The sequence below is a fragment of the Enhydra lutris genome, unplaced genomic scaffold (assembly GCF_002288905.1).
Source record: "Enhydra lutris kenyoni isolate GAN:26980312 unplaced genomic scaffold, ASM228890v2 scaffoldscaffold13, whole genome shotgun sequence".
In the NCBI taxonomy this organism is placed as follows: domain Eukaryota; kingdom Metazoa; phylum Chordata; class Mammalia; order Carnivora; family Mustelidae; genus Enhydra; species Enhydra lutris.
Genome location: NW_019154097.1, coordinates 27,555,362 through 27,580,667, shown reverse-complemented (window position 1 = coordinate 27,580,667; position 25,306 = coordinate 27,555,362). Strand labels below are relative to the sequence as shown.

At 43.4% G+C, this 25,306-nt stretch overlaps 1 protein-coding gene across 1 annotated transcript in view; it reads left to right on the top strand.

The window, feature by feature from the left end:
• Positions 1 to 25,306, top strand: part of LOC111146358 (tubulin tyrosine ligase like 11) — a 222,486-nt gene that overhangs the window by 18,403 nt on the left and 178,777 nt on the right. The gene's annotated exons all lie outside the window — the stretch shown is intronic.

The following is a 25,306-nucleotide window of genomic DNA, read 5'->3' as shown; positions in this document are numbered from 1 at the left end:
AGCTCTCCTCTCTCTGTCCTCCCGTTTCTTGCCAGGAAAGGATGCTTTTGTCTGGGGGTTATGCTGCTGAGTCTTCTCTGGGGCCGGCCAGCAGGGGGCTCTCGCCTACCGTCACCTGGGAGAGTGACCGTGCCCTCCCCTTGTGCTTCCTCAGCCCTGTTCTCCATCCCCAGCCTGACCTGTTACCTGACCTGACTGCATAGCTGGCGGGTCGGGAACAAATGCAGACTTGCCATCCGCCGTTTGCTTCGCAGTGTCTCTGACCTGACCTGAGGAGATAGGGCTCACATACCTGGGAAGTCTCCCCACTGCACAGGTAGGGCTTCTCTTAGTCCTCACTGTATTGCCAGGCCTAATGACAACATCTGGCTCATGTAGGTGCTTGGTGACTCACAGTTCACTCTCATCGAAGGAAACCAGAGCTGGGCAGTAGTGGTAAAAACAGATTTTATTCAGGAACTCTTGCAACAGAGGCAAAGAGGCCTAGGCTGCATTCTGTATACCACTAGGATGAGTGGGGATGTGTAGCCAAGGAGTGGGATGTGGGTGAAGGGATGGAAAATCACCAAGAAGAAATCTCAGAGGCAAGGCAGGGTACTGGCTAGAGCAGTGGGACAGGGTTCTCGCTACAGCAGGCCAGGGTCTTCAGATACCAAAGGTGGGGGATGAGGAATTCGATGAGATACTGAGAGGGATCAGATACTGGGTGGGGGATTCCTGCTGAACTGCTGAGACCGGCAAGGAAGGCCAAAGGTGGAGGCCTGGTTGGGAAGAGCGTTCAGAGGAGCCTGACTAAAGTTTGGTCACCGAGAGGCTTTGTCACAGCAAGGGACCCTGGGAATGTAGACTCCTGGTGTGTCCAGAAAGAAAAGGAACTGCATTTTGGTAACGGCCTGCAGTCTCTGCCACAGTACAAGCCTAAAGAAGGATTTGGAGTCTGTCAGACCTGCGTGCTAATCCGGGCTTTGCTCCTTGCTCGCTGTGTGGACTAGGAGGAGGCAGTTATTGAAACTTGTCCAAACTTTGAGCCCCAGTGTCCTCAGCCGAATAATGGGGATAGTAACCCCCACCTCAGAGGACGGTTGAGGGAGAAGCCCAGTGCATAATCCAGCACACTGTGAGTGTGTCACAGTGTGTCGCTCTTGTCATTCGTGTCTTCATTACTACCATGTATCTCAATGTCACTGATGGACTAAAAATTTAAAGACACCCCCATGGTAAAAAATCAGCGTAGTATGAAAGGGTGACCTCCGAGAAGTATGTCCCTCATCCCACCTTCAGTTCCTCCCTCAAAGGCAACTACCGTGAGCAGCTTCTTGGTAGGTTTCCAGAGATATGTAGGCAGAAGCATCCACATATAAATAGTTCTTTTTCTTTAGCTAATGCTTTCATATGATGCACTCTATTCTGCATCTTTTGTGTGATTTAACAATAGAGCTTGGCTACAGTTTTACATCAGCACGAATTGATTTACTGCATCCTTTCCTTTACAGCTGCACGACATCCCGCAGTGTGGGTGTCCCATCACTTACGGAACTGATGCCCCATCGACATGCATTTGACCATCTACAGGTGTTGCTACTCTATAAAGCTGTGCCCACCATCCCCTCATGTATACATCTTTGTGTGCTTGTGTGAGAATATCTGTAGGACAAAAAAACAAAACAAAAAAATCTAGCATTCATTAAAATGGGGAATGTTTTCATTCTGGTAACTATTGTGGAGAAAAAGATTAGGAATTAGAGATTTGGCTTGTCATGAGAAAGTGAGAGATAAAGTACATGGTTTCTTTATTTTTAAAGCCTTTGCTAATAATAAACCCTTGTTTCCTCTTCCCTTGATGCCTCGGATTCCAGATTCCTCAGCAGGGATTTTGGCAGATACACAAACCAGTGCAAATCAGCTTTTAGCTTGAGAGTTTATTTTCCCACATAAACACATTGTCAACCAACTTTCTGAATGCCCTACTCATCGAAGAAGTTGGGTTGACTATAATAGAAACAAAGTCCTTTTGCTTGCTTGTTTGGGTTTGAGTGGCAGAGAAGCAAACACTGCGAGTGCTTTCTCTGTGTTAGGTATTTTTCACAGATTATCTCATTTGATCCTTGTAAACCTTTGAGGTGAAAAATATCATCCCTGATTTCTAGACAAAGAAAGGGATGGGTTCACAGAGATTAAGCAACTTGCCCAAGATCATGCAGAATCGAGATTTGGACTCAAGTCTTGATGACTGTACCACTCTGTGGGCCTCTCTTGTTCTTTCATAGGGGACTCTGTAGAACTTTCCTGAATGTCCAATAAGTTTTACCTATTGCATAGACATCTGATGATTAGTAGCACCCCTTGATGATTTTGTAGCTTTTCTGGGTTTAGTAGAGACAGAGGGTCTGTTATGGCCCCAAGTTCAGTGTCTGGTATGTTTCGGTCCTTAGGTCATTAATCCAGTCACTCTGAGGTGACTAGTTTAGTTGACATTGTCAGCTATGTTTGTTTCTGCATTTGGGTGGCTTCTGCCCCTCGGCTCTAAGGCAAGATTGCTCTCCTGTGATCCTGGACTCTGGCTCCGTGTCCTTCCTTCGTGTTCTCCCCACAGCCTTTACTAAACTTCTGTGTTTTCTGTCTCTTAGTAAAGGAAGGTCATGTAAAAGCACCTTCTAAATGGTATGGCCTTATTATGACAAATGCCCCCCCAACCCCCGCCACCCCACACTTTGTCACCCCAGTTCTCCAGCCCCTGAGCTGATGTTACTTGAGCTTGAAGTCTGCTCTCTTTTCTGAAACCTGGTTCACTTCTGCCCAGCTCCCAGGAAATCTGTTGCCTATGAACAAAAATTAGTACATTAAAGCTCCCTCCCACACCCACCCTTTAAAACATCATATCCCAGAGAACCACATTATAATTCAATCCACCGTATTCTGGGAAGGGCCTGTTTCTTCAGAACACATCTTAGAATCGTGCTTTGTGCCTGCAAATTCTCTTTCTTATTAATTTAATTTATCTCTATTAGCTCTTGGTTCCATATTAGCACAGCTCTCTTGTTGGGCTATAAATTCACTCTTGTTTTATTATTTATTAGCAAACATTTGTTAAGGGCCTGATGGTGTCAGGCTACCATCTCCATTATCTCACATATTCCTCCGAAATCACTCTGTGGACGGGCAGTATTAATAACCCCCTTCGCAGTTGGGGAAAATGAGGCTCAGAGAGGTTCGTTAACTCGTCTATGTTTCATCTAGTAAGGGGTAGGTCTGGGATTTGAACTTCGGTGTTTAGATTCTAAATCCATAACCTCTCCCAGATGAAAGCCAAGGCTTATAGTTTCTTATTATCTGTCTGCTTCAGTTACTCTACTCAACTCCTTAATTAGTGGTGACTCCGAATCAGTAGCCTTCTGGTACGGGAATGGCTTTTGTTTTGACAGGACTCACATAATCCATACTGAGAAGACGTTACTTAATCCGGAATGAGAGACGGTAAAAATCCACAGGAAAGCTGGAAGAAAGGAAGGGGAGCAAGTTTTATGTGACCGGCTGGCTGATTGATCTCTGGAGAGTTTTCTTTCTTTTAGTATCCCCATTCCTTTTCTTCTTGGAAGGCTAATGTACTTCAAGGAGCTCCACCCAGTTCTTATAAATGTCCAGGAGGTGGCAGCGAAGTAAGTGCCTGGCGTGTTGGGTTTTAGGTTTTCTGAAGCCTTAACTCAGCATATCCCAAACTTGTCTGATCATAAAAATCACCTGCAGCATTTGTTAAAGTTGGATTTCCCAGTAGGGGTGGGACCTGGAGAATCAATCTCTCTCTCTCTCTCTCTCTCTCTCTCTCTCTATATATATATATATATATATTTTTTTTTTTTTTTTTAAACAATCCCCCCCTTAGGCAATTCTTATGATCAGACTAGCCTGGAAAATGCTGAGTATCATCTCTGGGAATTGGGTCTTTTTTGCTCTACTGTCCTCTGTAGATTTGAGGCACAGCTGGTCACACTGCACTGCAGTAGAGAGGACATGTATTCTGGAGAATTCTGGGGTCAGAAAGCACAGGATTCAGAAACCCAATGTGACCACTTATAAACTGTCTTATTTTGGGTTACATAATTGAACATTCTCATCTTGAGAACTGTCCTGCCATTTTCTCTGCCAGGAAATAAGAAATTGTTTTCCTTTCTCTCTCTCTTCCCATCTCCTCGGTCTTCCTCTTCTTCAGCTCTCAGGGATGCATTCCCTGATTCCCCGATTTCCCCCAAGCTGGGTCACTCATAATTATTTTCATAAGAATTTTTTAAGTGTCTCTCATTCCCTCTGGACCCGAAGCCCCTTGAAAGCAGGAACCATGTCCCTTGGGTTTCTTATTTATGACTCTCATGTTTATTATTGTACGCCCAACCCCTAGCACAGCACGATGTGAATGACCTTGGAGCTTTGTTTTTCTTAACTGTAAAAGTGGATGAACACAATCAATCCCCAGGGGCCTTGGGAGATTAAATGAAATAGTGAGTGTTAAAACAACTGGCATACAGTAGGCACCTAATAAATGTTAGTTCTTCTTTTCTGTTAAAAAGCAAAATTCAGCTGAGTTCATTTAAAGATCTTTTTGGCTTTATCCAACAACTCATCAATCAGGCAGCACTCCATGCATCAAAGAGAAAAAACCCCAAGGAACCGTACAAATGAGAGGTTTGTATAAGCAGAACGGAGCAGGAAAAATAAATTTCTAGCAAAAAGTGGATTGTTTCGGGCCAGATCACCTTCTTCTGGGGAGAGGCAGAGTTCTATCAGGCAGATCACTTTACTGGTATGGATCAGGTAATTCCAGATGGACTGGTTAGAGATTACATTCCTGGAGAGGCTGAAAATCCTTTTGGAGCCTGTTGTTTCTTTTTTTAACACTTACTTTGGAGAACCCACTTATGATTATTAGTTCTGAATGGAATAGATTAATAGGCTTTAAGGCTGTTTGCTCAATACACTATTCTAAAAGGTTTCTAATATTCTTAAAGGTTTAGTTAGAATTCAGTCTACCTTTCTCCCTGCCCATCCCCCTCCCCCACCAAGTCCAAAGACTGTCTTCTACTGGTCTTTTAACTTTATTCTGGTGACCTACTTCGAAGTCTCTAATAATTTGTACCTGACTCCCTGTGGATAGCATATCTTTACATTTTCTTTATTCATTTGGTGCTAAGAATGAAAACAGTATCACTGTAGACCGAACTTAGTATTTTTGAAAGATCATGGGTGGTAGGATGGGTTTCAAAGGTAGCTTTACAGACTCTCTTTTCCTGGAATTCTTTAGAAGGAGACTACGAACATTGTCTTGTGAAGATTTCTTCTAATCTTTTGTGAAATCCAGACTGGTGTTAGTAGGTGAAGCAAATTCAGAATTTTATTTTGTTTCCCTCCCAGTTGGGACCCACTTGGGGATGTGTGACTGCCATTCAGACTTGAAGTGTAGGAAGAACCATTAATGGTTCTTCCTCTGACACAGTGGCAAATGGAAAGTGCCCCAGTGTCAGGTCGACCAACTATCCCAGTTTGCCCGGGACTGAGGCAGGGCCTGGGGCACTAGACTTTCAGTTTTGAAACCTGGACCATCCTGTGAAAACTGGGGTGAATTGGTTGACATCCATGGAGTAGCTGGCTGAAGGAATTGAGATGACAGCAAAGCAAGCATTAGCATGCTTTTCTGTTGTTTTAAGGGACACAGGAACCAAGGAACCAAAAGTTAAACTGCTTTGTAAAAAAAAACTTTGCGAAAGTTTTTGAAAATTAATTTCACTTCTAAAGCCACCAAACTAAATATAGGAGGTCTCATACAAATGCAATTGCTTTTGCGCCACTTAGAAACTCAATGACAGTCACTTGGAAATGAATGGTATTGTGTTGTAAAACCCAGTCCTGTCTTTTCTTCACCTGAATGGCTACAGCTAGCCAATTTATGTAACCCATTTTCTAGCGTTAATCATTTTCACTGATATGTTGTGAATAGTTCATCTTTGAAATTTTTTTTCTAGTTAAACACCAACAGTAGAACTGTTATTATCGTTGATGAGTTTTGAAAATAGGTCAGTTTTGAAAGGAGGGCCTTAACTCAGCATAAATTGTATATTATCACTTACATCTCACAAGGTAAAATATAAGCTTATTTTAATAGGTATTTATGCCTATCTTATTCCCCAAAAGTATGTAAAATGGCTTTCAAAAATACATAGATTTTTCTAAGTTTTTAAAAGTTTAGGTTAAAAAATCAGAGCAAAGGAACAATAAAAATGGTGTAGTAAGTTAGTGTCTAGCAATGTGAGATCTGAAGATTTTGCACAGTCTTTCTGATGGGACACAGATTTGGTTCTGGACTTTCTGGTTACCAAAGGAAAACAGAAACACACCAAGCTGTGAAGTCATGGTGCCAGCAGAGAAAATGAAAGATATCACTTAAGAGAAATATATTTTTTCCTAGTACTGAAAGCTGAGAGAAATCTCCCCAGAGGGCCTTCATAAAGGAGCCCCTGAGTGATAGGCATTGGTCCATCAACACCCCCAATTCAATGCAGTTTCAAGGTTTTGTATGAGATAGCAGCCCTCCGTGCACTCTGACAGCATAACAACCAAGTGCCAGTAAGACCCACAACTACATTTCGTACAGTAGTCCTTCCCTGGGGCTGTGCCTTGGCCTCCTGGCAAGTGTTTTAGCCTTTAGATGTCTAGCTCCCAGCCCACCTCTGCTAAATCAGCATCTCCATACTTTTGAAAAGCTCCTGGATAATTTTGATAGAGAATCACTTATTTAGAGGCTTTTTTCTTTAAGCCATTGAAAGAGGAAACTCAAATGTCCAATAAATATTTGAAAAAAAAGATTCAGTCTCACTAGTATTATCATGAGTATGCAAAGTAAAACGATGAGCTACCATTTCACATAAATGCCATTGATGAAAATATGTAGCAGTAGCCAACAGAGTTAAAAGTGTGTATCCTCTGTGACCCAAACAATTCCACTTCTAGAGAACAATTCTTATCTCTGCACACAAAGAGATACAATGAAGATATTTATTGCAGTGTTCTTTGTAACGAGAAAGGATTGGAAGGTACCTATATTCCATCAATGGTGAGATGTATGAGTCCATTTATGATGTGGGTTGAATTGTGTCCCCCCTGAGAGACAGGTCCAAGTCTTAACCAATATCTGCAAACGGGACCTTATTTGGAAACAGAATCTTTGGAGAGGTAATTAAGTTAGGGATCTTGAGATCAGATGATCCTGAGTTAAGGTTGGGACCTAAATCCAATGGGTGTCCTTATAAGAAATAGAAAAGAAGAAGACTTTGAGGTACATAGAGGTGAAGGCCATGTGACGACAGAGGCAGGAGTGGTTGACATCGGAGTGGTGCATCTCAAAACCAAGGGCGCCTGGGATTGGCAGCGCCCTCCAGAAGCAAGAGAGACATGGAGTGGATTCCCTTTCAGATCTCTCAGGAGGAACCAGCCCTGTCAGTGCCTTAATTTCAAATTTCTGCCCACCAGGACTGTGAGATACTATGTTTCTATTGTTTTAAGACCTCCGATTTATGATAATTGGTTATGGCAGCCTTAGGAATCTAATAAAATGGAAACCTTCCCCCAAACCACAGGTAGACCTACAAGAGGGTGATGGGGTTCTCCTTCAGCCAAGAGAGTGGAAACATGGAGCTAAAAATCTTCCATAGGGCAAATGAAGCTGTTTTCCCCTGACTTGAGGCTAGAAGAGCCCTTGGAGACCATGCGATCCGACTCCCCGCATTTTAAAGATGATGATGCCCAGACAAGGGAAGTGACTTGCCCAAGACTGTATCACTAATGAGGGGCAAACTTGGATTTGAATACTCCAGAGTCTGTGTTCTTTTCCCTTCATTTGTGACCCTGGCACCGGAATGTGTCTGGTCCTCTCAGTCAATGTGGCAGCAATGACTGCAGGAGGGAGCTCAGGTGTTGGAATCAGAAGACTTGAGTTCAAGTCTTTGCTCTCGCAGTGTGGCAAGCCAAAGGTTATTAAATTCACTAACCCTTACATTCTTTTTCCTGCCAGTGAGGCTAACCTTCGCTCCCAGAGCACCTGACTCTCTGGATTGTAAGGTTCCAGTGAGATAATATACGTGGGAAGGTCTTTATTAAACTGTAAATCACTATATATGTGGTATTACCATTGTTGTCTAATCTAGCCTCAGACCAGGAATGGGAAAACTCAGAAAGTGTGGTAAACAGAATTCTAAGATGACCCCGTGGGGCCTTCACCCATATGTAATCCTTTTCCTTTGAGTGAGGGTGGGACCTGTGGATTTGATAAACTGTCACTCCTGTGATTTTATTACGGCAAAAGAAAGATTCCCCTGGGTGGGCCTCACCAAATCTGGTGAGACGTTTCAGAGCATTTTTCTCTGGCTGAGTTGCAGAAGTGAGACAGACGTGCTGTAGCTAGTCTGAAAGAAAGCCGACATCCAGTCTTGTGAACTGCCCTTGGGGCTCAATATGGCAAGAGACTGTGGCAGTCTCGAGTTGCTGAGTATGGTCCCCAGCGGGCGGCTCTAAGGAAAATAAGGACCTCAGTCCTACAACTGCAAGGAGAGGAATTCTTCCATACAGTGAACGGAAGATGACCCTGAGCCCAGACAGGAGTTGCAACCCTAGCGACACCTGCATTTCAGCCTTGTGATGATCTGAGCAGAGCAACAGCATACCGTGGTGGACTTCTGACCTAAAGAACTGTGAGCCCATAGGTGGCTGTTGTCTGAAGCCACTGGGTGTGTGTGTTTTGGTGCAGCAATGGAAAATGAATACAGAGATTAAAAGCTTTTCCTTGGGTGATAGAGCCATTAAGTGGCCACAGCTGTATGCCCCTTCAAGAAACTCTGAGCTTCTATAAGGCTGGAGCTTCATCTGATCTCTGGAGTCAGACTGGGTGGGTCTGTGCCCTAGCTTTGCCACTTACGAAGTTAAAAAAGGAGGCAACTGGGGCGCCTGGGTGGCTCAGTCGATTACGTGTCTGACTTTGCTTTTGGCTCAGGCCGTGATATCGAGTCCTGCGTCAGCTCCATGCTGAGCGTGGAGCCTGCTTTAAATTCTCTCTCTCCCTCTGACCTTCCCCTACACCCCACACCCCTGTTTTCATGTGCACAGGTGCATGGCGCTCTCTCTCTCTAAAACAAGCAGACAACTGAGGCAAGTTACTTTACTTCTCTATGTGTCCATTTCCTCTGTAAGATGGAGAGGATACTATTGCTGCCCCCTAGGGCTGTTAGCAGCACTGAGTGATTTGATACATGTGAAGAGCTTACAGCTGTGCCGGGTGCAGGGTAAACACTCAGCAGATTGTTCTGCCTCAGCCTTTAGCCCATAGCTAGCACATACTAGGCACTCAGGAATGCTTGTTGAGTGGATGAGTTCATTAATTTGGACTAGAATCTTGGTCCCCTGCTTCTTAATCCTATAGTCTTTCTACTAATCATTAGTTATAATAATAGAATGCAGATTTTTTTCCCCAAAGCTAACTTTACTGGCCCAGTTTCTTCAGGAAACACCAGATTTTTTTTTTAAAGATTTCATTTATTTATTTGACAGAAGTCAAAAGTAGGCAGAGAGAGAGGGGGAAGCAGACTTCCACTGAGCGGAGAGCACAATGTGGGGCTCGATCCCAGGACCCTGAAATCATGACCTGAGTTGAAGACAGAGGCTTAAACCACTGAGCCACCCAGGTGCCCCAGGAAGCACCAGTTTTCTAACACCACAAAAATACAGAGGTGTTTAAACTCGTCCCAGAGTGCTTCAGAACCTGGACTCGGTGGAAGCCGACTAAAAGCTGTGAGTGGGCTGGCTTTGTCTTAATAAACCGTGTCAGTGGATCGGGGTGACCCACACTTCATGCTATTTGCCTCATTATCTGGTTATCAGGGAAATACCAGCTGCCATTGGCAACTGAGCTAGGCCATCAATCAGTTTGTTCTGAGCCATGATATAAATTAAAAGATGTTGCTTAAATACTTAGTAGAGGAGTAACAGCCCCTCATCTCAAGGAGCTAGTGAAGCAGTGGCTTTTGCTACAGCTGTTGGCTGTGCTGAGCTGTGAACAATGAGAAGATTTGGAACTTGACAGTATAGTTCAACATCAGAAACAAAAGGAGACCCCCAAAAATTTGATAAGGAGGCCTGTACACTCTCGTCTCCGCTCCCATCCCAATTGGATTGTTTTTACTGGTAATTCCTTTCAAAAGCCTGGCAGTCAGGTGGGTTCTAGCTGAGAACTAGACCACCACTCTCGAACTGGTCCACATTAAGGGGGTATGTTTCCTTTCCCGCAGCTGCCTTGTTCACCTGCAGAGCTGTTATCAGAGCCTGGACTGGAGAGATGGAGGGCCATCGTCAGCACATGTCTGCCCTATGGCTGAGCAGTTTCACATCAGGATTTGTTTTGAGGCTTAAGAGATTCTTGTTCCACTCAGTTCCCCTTCTGTTCCAAGACCCCATCGTCATGCGTTGTTCCTCTGCACTGATCCGCAGGCCACTCATTCCTCCGGCATCTGTGACTTGCCACTCCCTCCCAGACACTGGGCAGATGCACCTGGAATACAGAAATGGCTGAGATGCTTTTCCTTCCCGGAAGAGACTTCTAATCATGCTGCTTTGTATATCCTTGCCTTTGCACGTGGGCCTCCTCCAGCCTAGACAAAACTTCATGCCTTCTGGCCTTGGCAAATTCCAGCTCATCTTTCAAGTGTCTAGTGAACCACGTCTCTTCTCCCAGAAGATGAACCCACACCCTTCTCTGTGCTTCCATAGCTCTTTGGCTCTCATCTGCTAGAGTGTTTGCCATATTGCATGAGTGATTTATTTACAAGTTCACAACCCAAAGACAGGAACTGCACCTTTTTCTCTGAATCCCTGGTGCTTAACTGAGTTGATCCATGTCATGTTTACCTGCATAAAAGACTAACTTGGTACAAGAGTATAACTATTCCTATGTAAGGTGTGTAGGAAGGTAGAAGTGGGGATGGAACCAGATAATTATTGTGATTTTCTAATACCTCTGTTACCAGCAGGGTGAGAGATGTGTTTATAAATATCCCAACATGGAAGCCTTTAGGCTCTATGGTTTGAAAGGCCAAAGAGAGGCTCAGGGTCTTTCTCAAATTTATAAGGAGCCATTTTACTTGAAGTAAGAGTGAGTATGACCTTGAGTAACTTGAATCATGTCACCTATGGCAAGCTAATTTCTCTTTTTCCCTTGAGGACTATAATTTCTTTTTCTTTTTGGGGGGAGGTTGTGGAGTGGTGATGGTTATTTTTTCACAGGTTCAAAGCTACCAGGGACTAAATTCTGTGTTCTCTGAACACCTTTCAGTGCATATTGGGGTTGGAGAGTTCAGTTATTTGTTCCTGGTGCCCACTGTCTATGACTGCTACGGGCCTCTGACCCTGGCCCTTTGCTTCCCTTTCTCAGTAAGCATTCCAAAAATACACCACCCTTTCTTTAGTTCTCTCCTCTGTGACTCCCATAGTTTTACCTCTTGCTTTGACTTTTCTCTCATTCTTGTATTTCTAATGCCTTGTGGGATAGTTCCAGTAAAAGGTCCTGTTGTCCCCTCCAGCTCAGTACTTCTAAAAGTCAACTGTTTCTCTCCCAGATGTACTCCATTTCCATTCATTCTATTCTGTTAGCAGCCCTAATGGGCACTGAAATCAGAAGGTGAGGGTTAGGACAGACAGATGTCCGTGCTCTGAGTCAAGAGTACTTGAGCAGAGGCAGTTCAGCACCCCGGAGAGCTCCCAGGTGGGGGCAGCTCCCTTCCTCTGGGGCCCGCCCCTGTCCTGTCCAACACACACCAACCTCGGTATGGTGTGCGTCACTGGAATTCTATGGTTGTTAAAGGAACCTTATTCATTTCTCCTAGACTTAGTTCTCTGGGAACTGAGGACTTAATGGGGCTGGATTCTGTTCCTTGCTCCACCACTTACTGGACACACTACTAAAGACTAAATTATCTAATTGCTCTGAGTCTCAGTTCCTTCATCTGTGAAGTGGAATGGCAATATCTCTATCTACTTGATAGTGTTGTTGCGAGGGTGAATTGAAGCAGCTCATGTAAAGTCGCAAGTATGCAGCACATAATATAGATTCAATAAATCATAGTCACAATTTTATTATTATAGAAGTTATTGGCCCAATAGTACCGGTTCTTCTTAACAATATGTGGTGGGCTGGCTTAAGGCCGTCATGGCAGTGAGATGTCTCTGGGAGGTTACAGGTGGCTTCACGGGTCAGAGAAGCAAGTGAATTCAGGGTGGAAGAGCCTGTCCTTTATCTAATAAGTGCTCTGGGTAACCACTTCTTTGTCCCTTAGTGTCATAATTAAGATAGCATTGGGTGCTTTGGGGTCAAAACAAATCAACCAGTTGTTGGAAAAGAAGAACAGGCCCTCATAGACTTGCAGAATAGGAGGTATCCTGCATGTGGCAAACGGGGAAACAGGCCCCAAAGAGATCCAATAATGCCCAAGGCAGCTCAGACAGTTAATGACCATAGGCAGAGGAGGACTGGGTCTTCAGGCTCTTGCTTGGCCTTTGTACAGGCTTTTACTTCCTCCCAGTGACCTCTTTCCTCTGTAGCCTTGGCAACCTCTCTATCCTTCAAGAGTCAGCTCAAATGTCACCTACCCCTCTGAGCCTTGGTTACATCTTCTGCGCAATGGGAGTATCATGGCCATTTGGAAGCTATGTAGAGATTAAATGTCACCGTGTGGGTAAAGAGCTCAGCTTGGGGGCAGGTATATAGTAGATGCTTGATAGGATGGTGGCTACAGGCATCCAGTGCTCTGTCTGTGTGTCTAACTCAGCTGCTGTGCTGTGAACTCTTTGGAGGTAAGGACTCTTTCATTCATCCTCCTCTGTTTTCACCTCTCCAGCTTTTGTCTCCCATCATGGACACTTTGACCCATACGTGGAACCTCTCAGCATCCCCTAGCATACCACCTGGCTCAAAGGCACAATGTGCTTGTGTGTTGAGTGAATGCATTGACGTTCCAGCTAAACCATGGTGCATTTGACCAGCTTCCTGGTGCAGTTGCCACTGTGGACAGTCCTGAAAGGGCCTGGGTATCTGGTTAACTGGGGATGAGCTGCTGGAAGAGGTGTTGGGCACGACTTTGGCAAAAGTCATTTGATAATCCTGGTTGGAAAGAAAGTGCTACTGGAATGGAAACCTGATTTGCCTTGCTTCTGTTTCAGTTAATAAACAACACTTAAAGTTTTGGTGTGGAAGTCTTTGAGGTAAGTTGAAGACGAATGTTGAATTGAAATCATTTACCCATGGTGAGGGAGCAGAGAGCTGTTGATAGTATAGGGGAGAAAAAGGAAATTTCTCTCTACCCTTCTCGGTCATTGGCTGAGACACCCCTGCAACGAGAGAGAGACTAACCGGGGTGAACAAATTTGCATTGGTCTTGTACCCACCGGGCCCCGAAGAATGAGACCCAAAGAAGCAACCAAACAGCTAGCTTTTATACTTTTTTAACAAGGAAACAATAAATTTGTGAGGAACTGAAAAGACAAAGAAGTGTGAGCTTGAGGTAGTAAGTTAGAGAGGAAGTAACAAGGTTCATTTACATAGTCGATGAGGTTCCAAATTCTCTCTTGCTGGTGATAAGAATTTCTCCTTTCCTCTGGGCATAGAGGGGGCACCTTTCACATGGGAGATTTATTTTCTGCTCTCAGGGAGACAAAGGACGGTCAGAGCATCCTTCTTGCATTGTGTGTTTCTCATGTAACTTTAATTCAAAATAATATACCAGAGTGGTGCATTTTGGGGCAGCCTGCCCCAAACCTCATCAATAAATTTACAGAACATACTAGGGTTAATTTATAATTGATAATTGATACTACAACCCTTTTTCATAGGCTGAGTTATAGTGGAATGGAGTAAGAGTCACTTAATGTGGGTATTTTGTTGTTTGTGTCACCCTTGTGAACTGGAAAGTGGAAAAAGAACATAGTGCTAACTTGGTATCTGATCTTTTCAGAGTGATTCGCCAAATAAACTGAAATTTTAATTAAAACTGCAAGCCAAGAGGTAAATCACTTTAGAAGTTTGTGAACTTTTTCTTTTTCTCTTGGCTGGTATAATTACTACTAATAAAGATTCTTTACGAGTGGGAAATTAGATACCAGAATAAATAACTGGAGGAGATTGCTATGGGGCATTGAAATTATGAGAGGGACAAGGTTCTCCTCTCCTCCTGCTAACATGGGCCTTTTTTCTATAGTTCAATTGTTTGGTAACAATTCTGATCTCATTAGAAGTCTTGTGATCAGAAGCAGAAGCAAGGTGGTTGGAGGCCTCACTGCAGCTCTTCCAGCTCTAATTCATATGAGTCAATTATAATGAATGGATTTAATAAAAAATTACAATGTACTTTGGTGATTAACTCAGTGAACGACAAATGGCATGCTTACCCAGAGTATCATATTTGCAATAACCAAGAAGTGAACAGGAAAAGGAAACTTCATAGATCACAAGAATTGCTACTTTCCAGCAAAGGTTGTTAATTACTTATCCTTTTGCTATATTTATTGGCTCTATTAGTGGATGAGTAATTATTGTCTTTCTGGGAAACCCATTGGAGCCAGACGGCAACTTTATTAAATTGGAAGGCTCCTCAGAGTGCTAGTTATCCCTGTGGGATCCTCTCCATTCAGAGTCTCCAACAACTAGGAATCTCGAGGAGGTGAGAGAGGACTGTCAGCCCATGGGCATGAAAGAAGGGGCTTCTTTAAAGTGCACTGGCTGTCAAAGCTGTTCTTACGCATGAAACTGGTGATGTGCTCTTACACCTCTGTGCCTTCCCTCACCCCGACTTGCAACACACTCTTTCTCTCCTTGCCCCATCACCACTCCACCCTGTCCCCACTCTCCTAGCCTTGGCCGGATTCCTCATGCATCTGGCTGCCCTTAGTTCTGTCCTACCTCCCTTCCATTCTCCATTTCAGCCAGATCTGGCATAGCCCTGCTGGAGTACTTCCCTTGGCTCTCCTCTACCTGCAGAATCAAGTTCTGTCCACTTGCCCTGTGAGCCCTTCATGACCTGTCTGGGTCAATGAGACCCATCCAGCTTTATCTCCCCTACTCACCCTGGGCTGTAGGTATGTAGACCTTCTTGTGCTCTCCAGAATCCCTGCCTTGCACGCACTCTGCTCTCCACCTGATTTTCCTTTCTCCTTATCTCTGCCTGGCAAACACCTATTTCACACCCAGCTCAAATAGCCCCTCCTCAGTTCCACTTTCCTCCCATGGAGCAGAAACAGTTGTTCCTGCTGGACCATCACACAGATAACGCATCTGCCTTGACCCCAGGCCAGCTCTGGAATCCCTGGAGCCATGCTTGATTCACTACTGTTTTAGAAGAAGTGGATTTGTTGAGGGCCAACCTCTGCTTTCTCTACAGGGGGAGATGTCTGGGGACTTTTCCTCTCTGCCTCTCTCACCATGGGACTCAATTAGGTGAAGAACAATCCAGGATGCTTACTGTCACCGTAATAAGACTGTTATGCCCCCCAAAAATGGGTCCGTGATTAAAGGAGCGAGACTGATACAAAGCGAAGGTCAAGCAAAGCTTTATTTCGTGCCAGGCATCAAGAATCAGACTGACCGGCCAGGGTTGTGCCTCTTACAGAGAAGGCGAGCCTTCTCTGTTTCACAGACTAGCTTTTAAGGGCAAAGGCCCTGCGGTCAGGTCTGGCCACACACAGGTGGCCAATGAGATTGTAACACACAGAGAAAGCTGCACAGTGATGCTAGGTGACCAATTGAATTACAGTTTACCCTATAGTAGACATTTGACCTAGCCTATCACACCTTGGTTAGAATTAGTGCCCAAAAGGCTCCCAAAGGACGGGGCCCATACTCCTTGGTAGCTAGGGAGACAGTATGCAACCCCCCACTGATCAGATGTCTCCACCTGGCCTGGCCCACCCTTGTATCTGGGCTTTGTTACCTGGGGCTGGTTTCCTGGACTTGTTTTTAAGTCAGTCCCCTGAGGGAAGGGGAGCAGGGACAGTTAAAGGGTTAAACAACAAGGTTGTTGTTTAACCTTAATGGAAGCCTCTGGTTAAATAGGTCCTTACAAGGACTAACTTAGCTCCTTCTATGTGCCAGACTAGTCACAAACATTTTTTTCACTTACATAATTGTTTTTAATCTTCCTGATACCCTCTCTGATGGAGGCTTTGCTAGTCCTCTTTCTCAGATGTTAAAACCAAAAGCCTTAGAAGCTGGCAGGGTTGAGATTTGAACCCAGGTTCTAGAAGTCAGGTCAAGGAGATTTGGTGTGAGTATAGGCTTTCCCCAGAGGTTAGGTGCATATCCAGGAAGACCTATATGGGTTCAAATACCTTGGATATACCCTGTGCACCTTTAACCTTGGACTGGCCCTAGAAAACACTCCCTCCACCATCTCCTTTGGGTAATATTTTACCAGTCAGTAAGTATGGGGTGAAGTGTGTTGGGAAAACATGGAGAGAAGAAAGAAAGCAGCATTTTTTGAACACCTACTATATATTTCGCATCATGTGCCAGGCACAGGGCTAGGTGGCTTAGATGCATTATTAATTCATCTAATAACCCAAATCACATTGTCATTATTGTTCCTGCTGAAGAAATAGGCTTGGGGTTGCCCTATGTATGGACTCCCCCCCCCACCCTACCCTACCCCATCCAGAGATGCTGTGGTCAGGAAGCTGGCCAGTCCCTCCCCTGCGTGGGGAGGCCTTTTCTTGTTAGCCCATTTTCCACAGGTAGGTGGGACCCCAGAATCTCCCTGTGGCCCCTCAGTTGGGTGGTTGGTGCTTCTCACCTGTCTGGGAGGATAGTGATGCCATTAGCTGAGATGTGAACAAGAGAAGAGTGAGCTAGCCTGCCTCTCTCAGGCTTCAAAGAGGGGACTCATCTTCTTTTGATATGCTCAGATTTGGCAGATGGAGCCATTTTCTATCTGGTCACACCCTTCAGCATTTGATGGATCTCCACCAGTATTTTCTTTGTCTGCTTGCTTTCCTGATTAAAGAAAAGAGTGCTATGTTTTCAGTCCATCCTTGAAGGGCAATTGCTCAGTCCTTTTCTTGTCTTAACTGGTCTTCTCTGGGCTTTTCTGGGCTATGCTCTTCCTTGAAGTGTTAACCACAGCTCTTTTTTTGCATAGATATACATGCTTATTTTTCCCCCCACAGATTAATCCATCTATCCATCCATTCAGTTTAGTGGAGCCAAAAGAGCACAGTCTTTGGAGATAGATCAACATGACTTCAAATTCTGGGTTTGCCACTTACCAGCAACAGAACTGTATTTTTTTTTCATGTGCAAAATGGAGGCATATATGTAGGATATCTTGCATGCAATTAAGTACTGAATAAATAATAATTATTGAATTTCTTTTAAGGATATATTAATCTTAAATTCCTTCGTTCTTAGAATGCTTTCATTCTCTAAGGCACTGTTATAAACCCAGAATAGTGTATTCATTATCTACTACTGTGTAATAGATTTCTCCAAAGCTTAGCAGTGAAAACATCACACATTTATTACTCACACACTTCCTGAGGATGAGGAGTCTGGGAGTGGCTTAGCTGCGGTTTTGGCTCAGGGTCTCTCACGGGGCCGCAGCCTCTGAAGACTCGATCGGGGTGGTAGGACCCACTTCCAAGTTCATTCCCACGGCTTTTGGCAGGAGGCTTTGATTTCTTCCCTCTCCCTAGGCACTCTCCGTAGTGAGTGATGATGATGAGAGAGAGAGAGATGGGAGCCAACCAGCCAGCCAGCCAGAGGTGCGTGAGCGCACACACACACACACACACACACACACACACACACAGTGCACCCAAGACAGAAGCCACAGTCTCGACATTCCATCCCTTCTTCTGCTGTAGCTTTTGGTTCCACGGACCAAGCCTGTGCCAGTTGTGGGAGAAGACTACACAGGGGCCCGAATTCCAGGAGGCAGGGATAATTGGAGACTATCTTAGAGGCTGCCTGCCACAGAGGGTAGGCCTGGGAGAAGGTGGAGAGAATCAAGTGTGTCTACCCTGAAGCCTTCTCTCTGATGGAGAGGCAGGCATGTACACATTAATACCCTGCAAAGCAGTGCCTGTACTATAGGCATCGACCGAATACAGAGGGGACACTGGAGAGAAATCCATTAGCTCTGCCCGGGGGCGTCAGCTAGGGTTTCCCAAGTGCAAGTACACTGCGGTGTTCTTATTCAAGAGCTGTCCTAATGGTGCTTGATATTTGGTTAGCATCTTTTTTAATTGAAGTTACTTGTTGAGGTGATTTCCTTGGGCATTAAAAATAATAGGCTATCCTACATAACAGCAATTTGCTTTTCACAAAGTGCTTTCTCAGGCACTACCTCAGTCCGCATGACAGCCCAGGGAGGCAGATGGGTTTTACAGCTGTTGTTTAACTCCACCGTAGGTGAGCTGGAGAGGGGCAAGGTCAGCAGCGTGTCAAAGTCTCTGGGTGGGGTGTGGCGGGTTGAGGCTGGAGCGGGGCTCTTCCTAGCCCAAGTGAGATGCTCTGGCTTCTACCCCTTCCTTGGATTTCCCCGCAGTGCTTTGGGCCTCTCATTTTAAAGCAGTAATTTGGGTCATTTCCCCCTGTAGATATATTACACATACACTTGCCCATATCAAAGCTTATTTGCCACTTTTATGCCCAATCACTTGAAAGATTTTCTTTCATGAAGAAGCTTTATGAAGAAAATCATTCACAAAGTACAGAAATGTGAATTGTGCTTTCATCAGCATTCACTGTGAAATTTCATTTTGTAAAATCCCTCAGGGGGTTTGAACTTGCTCTTTGGGCTATTTATTAGAAGGGGGACCCAGACATCAATTCCTTAAGCACAAATATGCTCAAAAGACATTTAATGGTTTCAGTTCTTGCAGGAGCCTGGCAAGTTTGTTCTTACCTAGAAGGAAAAGGATTTTGGGTCCACACAGGTGTATACGCTGAGGGAGAATCTTTCTTTGTGGCAAAGATGGTAGTATGTGGGGGGGAGGGTATGCTAGTTACTGTCGTTCATGTGTGACTAACAAACGTCTCATCCAGGCGAGAGAGGAAGCCTCAAAGTTTGACAACGGCACTGGGCATTAAAGTAGAGAGAAGAAATGTAAAAATAAATTAGGAGGTAAACCGGAAGACTTGCTGACCAGTTAGATACTGGGGAGGGAAGGGAGTTATGGGTGATTCTCAGGATTATGGTTCTAATTTTCCTATGGGCCTAGGACAAATTGGACACCTGGTTAGTCATTCTCAGAGACCTGAGACAAGTATGTCAAATTGTTCCAGGTCCTAGAAATCCCTGGCGTTCTGAGGGAGATACGGGTTGCATGTGAAGTACACAATAGTGTGTTGTGATAAGCATAGCAGGTGCTGAAGGGACCAGAAAGGTGATCCCTGTGGGCTGACATGGTCCTGAAGCTCTCCATGTCGTCATAGCCAGCGGGCGGTTGTTAGTTTCCAACCTACTTGACCTGTCAGCCGCGTTCACGCTGTTCACCCTTCTCTTTGTCTTGAAACACTCTCCCCGCTGGCCTTTTATGGCTCATGCTCTCCGCCTCTCTGGTCCGTCTTCGTCTGCTCTCCACATGACCTTCTGTTTCTGCTATCCAGCTGGGGGCAGCCCTACACCATCGGCCTCTGTCTAGGTCTTCAGCCACATGTCACACTACTTTCCTCTGGTCCTCTGTACCCCCAGCCACCTTGACCTGCCTTCAGGCTTTCCAGTGCGTCATGGTCACTCTGACCTCTGGGCTTTTACATATTTGTTCTCTGCTTAGAATACTCTTCCTTCCTCATCTGCCTGTTATTCTTTCCAATCTCAGCTCAAATAGCCTTTTCTCAGGAGCAGGGTGACCACTCAGTTTGCTGTTCAAACTGGGATACATTTGAAAGTGGAAAAAAAACCAAAACCCTGTATTAATATTAACACCAGGACACCAGGTGTAAAGGGGAGCTGTCCTGTGCTAATGAATATGTGGTCCCCCTACTCGGAGCAGACTGCTCTGACTTCCCAGATGTGATGGGCTCTCCCTGTGTCTTCATTGCTCTCTGGACCTCATTTCACAGCCCTTACCGTAGTTTGTGGGGATACATTGGGAGTGACTATTTGAGTCAACTCTTTTTCCCCCATGGACTGTATGCTCCATGGAAGCAGACATGTTCCCCTGTGTCCTTGCCACCTGAGACACTGCCCCACGCACTAGGTTCTTAACACTTAATGAGTAAATACATCAACGATCAACTCAGATTTGTATTGTGGAATGTACAAAGCATTTTCATTTCTATTATCTTGTTTGGTTCCTGTTGTGCTTTGACATGTTTTCTCATCTCAGTCAATGGAGGACACAAAGATTTTGGTTGCTTAAGACCTTGTAGTAAGTGATGGAACAAGTCTAGAACTCTCAGGTCTTTCGACCCCAAAACTAGTCCTTTTTCCAAAACAGTTTGAAGAAGAGAAAAGGAAAGATGACTCCTTTTAGAATTCAGAATCTGGATAACTGGGAAGATGGTGCTGACCTTAGAAAGATGGGGAGTGGGGGAGTCTGAGAAACATTGTCAATTTTCAGCTGCCCCATGAAAAGCCACGTAGCATTCCAGGCTATAGAGAGAGCTCAGAGTAGAGCCAGGAATGGCCCCTTAGCCCCCAGGGGTAAGCAGTTTCTTACTGTTGTTTTATTGTGGTGAAATATACATAACAAAAGTTATCATCTTAACTGCTTGTAAGTGTACAATTTAGTAGCATTAAATACATTCACCTTGTTGTGCAACTATCAGCATCATCCATCTCCAGAACATTTTCCATCTCCCCAAACTGAAATTCAGTACCCATTAAACAACACCCCATTTCCCCCTTCCCATCCCCTGGAAACCACTGTTCTACTTTGCATCTCTATGAATTTGACTACTCTAGCTACCTCACAGAGTGGAACCATACAATATTCCGTGTCTGATTTATTTCACTTGGCATAATGTCTTCAGGGTCTCATCTATGTTGTTCCAGGCTGAGTAATCTTACAGTGTATGGATATACCACATTTTGTCTGTTGATGGACAGTTAATGGACACTTGGACTGTTTCCACCTTTGGCTGTTGTGAATAATGCTTAACATTTGTGTATCAGTATCTGTTTGAGTCCCCGATTTCAGTTCTTTTGGGTAAATACTCAGAAGTAGAATTACTGGATCATGTGACAATTTCATTTTCCACAGCAGCTTTTTACATTCCCAGTGCCTGAGGGTTCCAATTTCTCTACATCCTCATCAACACTTATTTCCTTTTTATTATTTTTTAAGCTAGCCATCCTAATGAGTGTGAAGTTGTATCTCATTGTGGTTTTGATTTGAATTTTCCTAGTGATTAGTGTTGTTGAGCATCTTTTCATGTGCTTATTAGCCATCTGTATGTCCTCTTTTGAGAAATGTCTATTCAGGTCCTTTCTTTGCCCATTTTTAAATTGTTTTTGTTGTTCTTGAGTTGTGAAAGTTTTAAAATATATTCTGAATATTAATCCCTTATCAGATACATGATTTTCAAATATTTTCTCCTATTCCATGGGCTTCCCTTTCATTCTGTTGACAAGTGTCCTTTGATGAAAAGAAGTTTTAATTTCAATGAAGTTCAATTTATTTATTTTTCCTTTTGTTATCTGTACTTTGTCATATCAAGAAATCATTGCCAAATTAAATATCATAAAGCTTATTCCCTGTATTTTCTACTAAGAGCTTTATAGTTTTAGCCCTTATGATTGGGTCTTTTACTTATTTTGAGTTAATATTTGTATATGGTGAAAGGTAAGGGTCCAACTTCATTCTTTTTGCATGTGGATATCCAGTTTTCCTAGCAGCAATTGTTGAACAGAATATCCTTTCCCCATCAAATAGTCTTGTCATTCTTGTCAAAAACAATTTGACCGTATATGTCAGGGTTTAATTCTGGGTTCTGTATCCTATCCCATTAATCTGTCTGTATTTATGCCAGTAACATCCTGGTCTTTATTAATTTACTTTTTTTTTTATTAGAACTATTTTTGGTTCACTACAAAATTGAGCTGAAGGAACAGAGATTTCACATATGGTCACTGACCCTACATATGCATAGCCTCCCCAGCTATCAGAATTGCCTGCCAGAATGGTACATTTGTTGCAGTTGATGAACATATATTGACACATCATTATCACTCGAAGTCCATGATTTATATTAAAACTTATTCTTGGTAGTGTACCTTCTGTGGGCTTGGACAGAGGAATAAATGATATGTATCCACTGTTGTGGTATTATATAGAGTGGTGTCACTACCCTGAAAATCCTCAGTGCTTCCCCTATTCATCCCTCCCCTTACTCCTAATCCATGGTAACCACTGATCTTTTAACTGGTTCTGTAGATTTGCCTTTTCCAGAATGTCATATAGTTGGAGTCACACAGTATGTAACCTTTTCAAATGGGCTTCATTCATTTAGAAATATGCATTTAAGATCCCTCCATGTCTTTTCTTGGCTTAATAGCTCATTTTTTTTAGCACTGAATAATATTCCATTATCTGGGTACACCACAGTTTATCTATCCATTTACCTACTGAGAGACATCTTGGTTGCTTCCAAGTTTTGGCAATTATTAATAAAACTGCTATAAATATTCATGTGTAGATTTTTTTTCTGGGCATAAGTTTTCAACCCATTTGGATAAATACCAAGGAACACAATTACTGGATCATATGGTAAAAGTTTGTTTACTTTTTAAGAACTGTCTTCCAGAGGAGGTGTACCATTTTGCATTTCCATCAGCAATGAGTGAGAGTTCTTGTTCCTCCATACCCTTGCCAGCATTTTGTGTTGTTAGTGTTCTGGATTTTGGCCATTCTAGTAGTTGTATAGTGATATCTCATTGTCTCTCATTGTTGTTTTATGCACTGTTTCGCTATCTTAGCTTTATTGTAAGTTGGCATCAGGAAGCGTGATACCTCCAACATTTTCTTCCTTCTCAAGATTATTTTGGTTATTTGGGGTTCCTTGAGATTCCACATGAATTTTATGATAGAGTTTTATCTATCATATTTTCTGTGAGAAAAAAAGTTATTTGGATTTTTTTTTTAAAGATTTATTTATTTATTTGACAGACAGAGATCACAAGTAGGCAGAGGGGCAGGCACAGAGAGAGGGGGAAGCAGGCTCCCCGCTGAGCAGAGAGCCAATGTGGGGCTTGATCCCAGGACCCTGGGACCATGACCTGAGCCGAAGGCAGAGGCTTTAACCCACTGAGCCACCCAGGCGCCCCAGTCATTTGGATTTTGATAGGGATTTCATTGAATCTGTACATTGCTTTTTGTAGTATTGACATCCTAACAATATAAAGTCTTCTAATCCATGAACATGGGATATCTTTATACTTATGCATGTCTTCTTTAATTTCTTTCAGCAACATTTTATAGTTTTTGGCATATAGTCTTTTATCTCCTTGTTTAAGCTAATTCCTAAGTATTTTATTCTTTTTGATGTTATTATAAATGTAATTGTTTTCTTAATTTCCTTTTTGGATCATTCATGGTTAGTATATAGAAAAACTGATTTTTATGTATTGATTTTTTATCCTATAATTTTTCTGAATTCACTTATTATTTCTAACTGTATGTGTATATGTGTGTGTAATCTTTATGGTTTTCTACATATAAGATCATGTCATCTGCAAACAGATAATTTTACTTCTTCCTTTCCAATTTGGATACTTCATTTCATTTTCTTGCCTTTTGCTCTTACAATACTCTGTTGAATAAAAGTGGTGAAAGTGGGCATCCTTATCTCATTCTTGATCTTCGAGGAAAAGCTTTCAGTCTTTCACCATTGAGTATGATGTTTAAGCAGTTTTTTAAAAAATCTTAAAAAGAGGAGGGATTTTGAAGTCCTGGGACCTATTTAAAATTGCGTTTCTCTGTGTTCTCAGCACCTAGCACAGTGTCTGGCACATAGCAATTACTGAATGAATGGATTTTAAAAACCCACAGTTTCTCAAAACTGAATGATCTGAAGGCACTGCTGAATGAAGTGTGAATTTGGGACTCATGAGGTTGGCAAGGGTTGAAGGGTAACCGTAAAGGTGATAAGGAGTCATTCGTTATCTGCTGACATGGAGCAGGTGTTGGTCCCACATTACAGGCAGCACGGTCACTTAAATCTTAGTAAACTTTGCTTGGATAGTGTGCTTTTTAGGGAAACTTCCCTGGTGAAGTTATTTTCCCCTTCCCTCTGTTAGCACTTAGCAGCTGGAAGAAAGTAACATATGCTGTATCTCTTTGTATTTATGACTACTGAATTAATAACTTCAGTCCATTGGATGCAAAGAAAACAAGTGAAATGCTATAAATTATAGATGAAAGTTGTTCATGCTAATAGAATGTGTAACATATGCCTTACTTTGGCACAGCTTTGAAATAATGTGAATGATTTAAAGGGCTTAGTCTCTTTGCCTTCATTTTAATTTAGAATAGTTGGAAAGCATCAAGTCACCACCATTTCATTAGTAATGCTATGCTTTTCCATTGGAACTTAAGCTCTCTCAACTTGGAGCAGACAAAAATCCTGATTAGCTGTAGTCTTAGGATGGGAAAGTCAAGTGATTGTGTTCAGTGTGTTGGCATCTCTCTTTATCTGGACTTCTAACAAGCAAGTTCCAAATATGAACTGACATGTCCTCACTTTTTTCCTTTAACAAGGGTCTTCTGACTTATAGATTTAAAAAAAGGAATTCTGTAAATGTAGAACTTGCTGATAACTTTGAGAGGCAGCAGGATATAGTGGATAGAGCAGGGCTTTCTGTCTCACAGAAGGATTTTTCTGGCTGCTAATAAGGAAACCCTATAGTGTGTGCAAAGAGGGGCTATATTCTAAGAATATAAGGCTGCCTTACAGGATCCAAGGACAGGAGGGGCCTTGAGGCTCAGGAGCGTCTGGACCTAGGATCTAGAAGCCCTAGGAACTAAAGTCACTCAGTCTGTCACCAGGGCCCCCTGGTCTCACCGTCACTTTCCTCTCTGCACCTCCTCCTTCCTTCTCTCTCATCAGCTGGGCTGCCTGTGCTTCTCTGTGCTCACAGCCAAGCACATCTGCCTGGCTCTGGCTTTTTATCACTTCCAGATCAAGGGCCAGCAGAGGCTGGCTGGCATCTTAGATTTCCAAATTCCTCGAAGAGAGAATCTGGTTATGTCACCTTGAGTCAGATTACCATTACCAGTTCGTTCATTTATT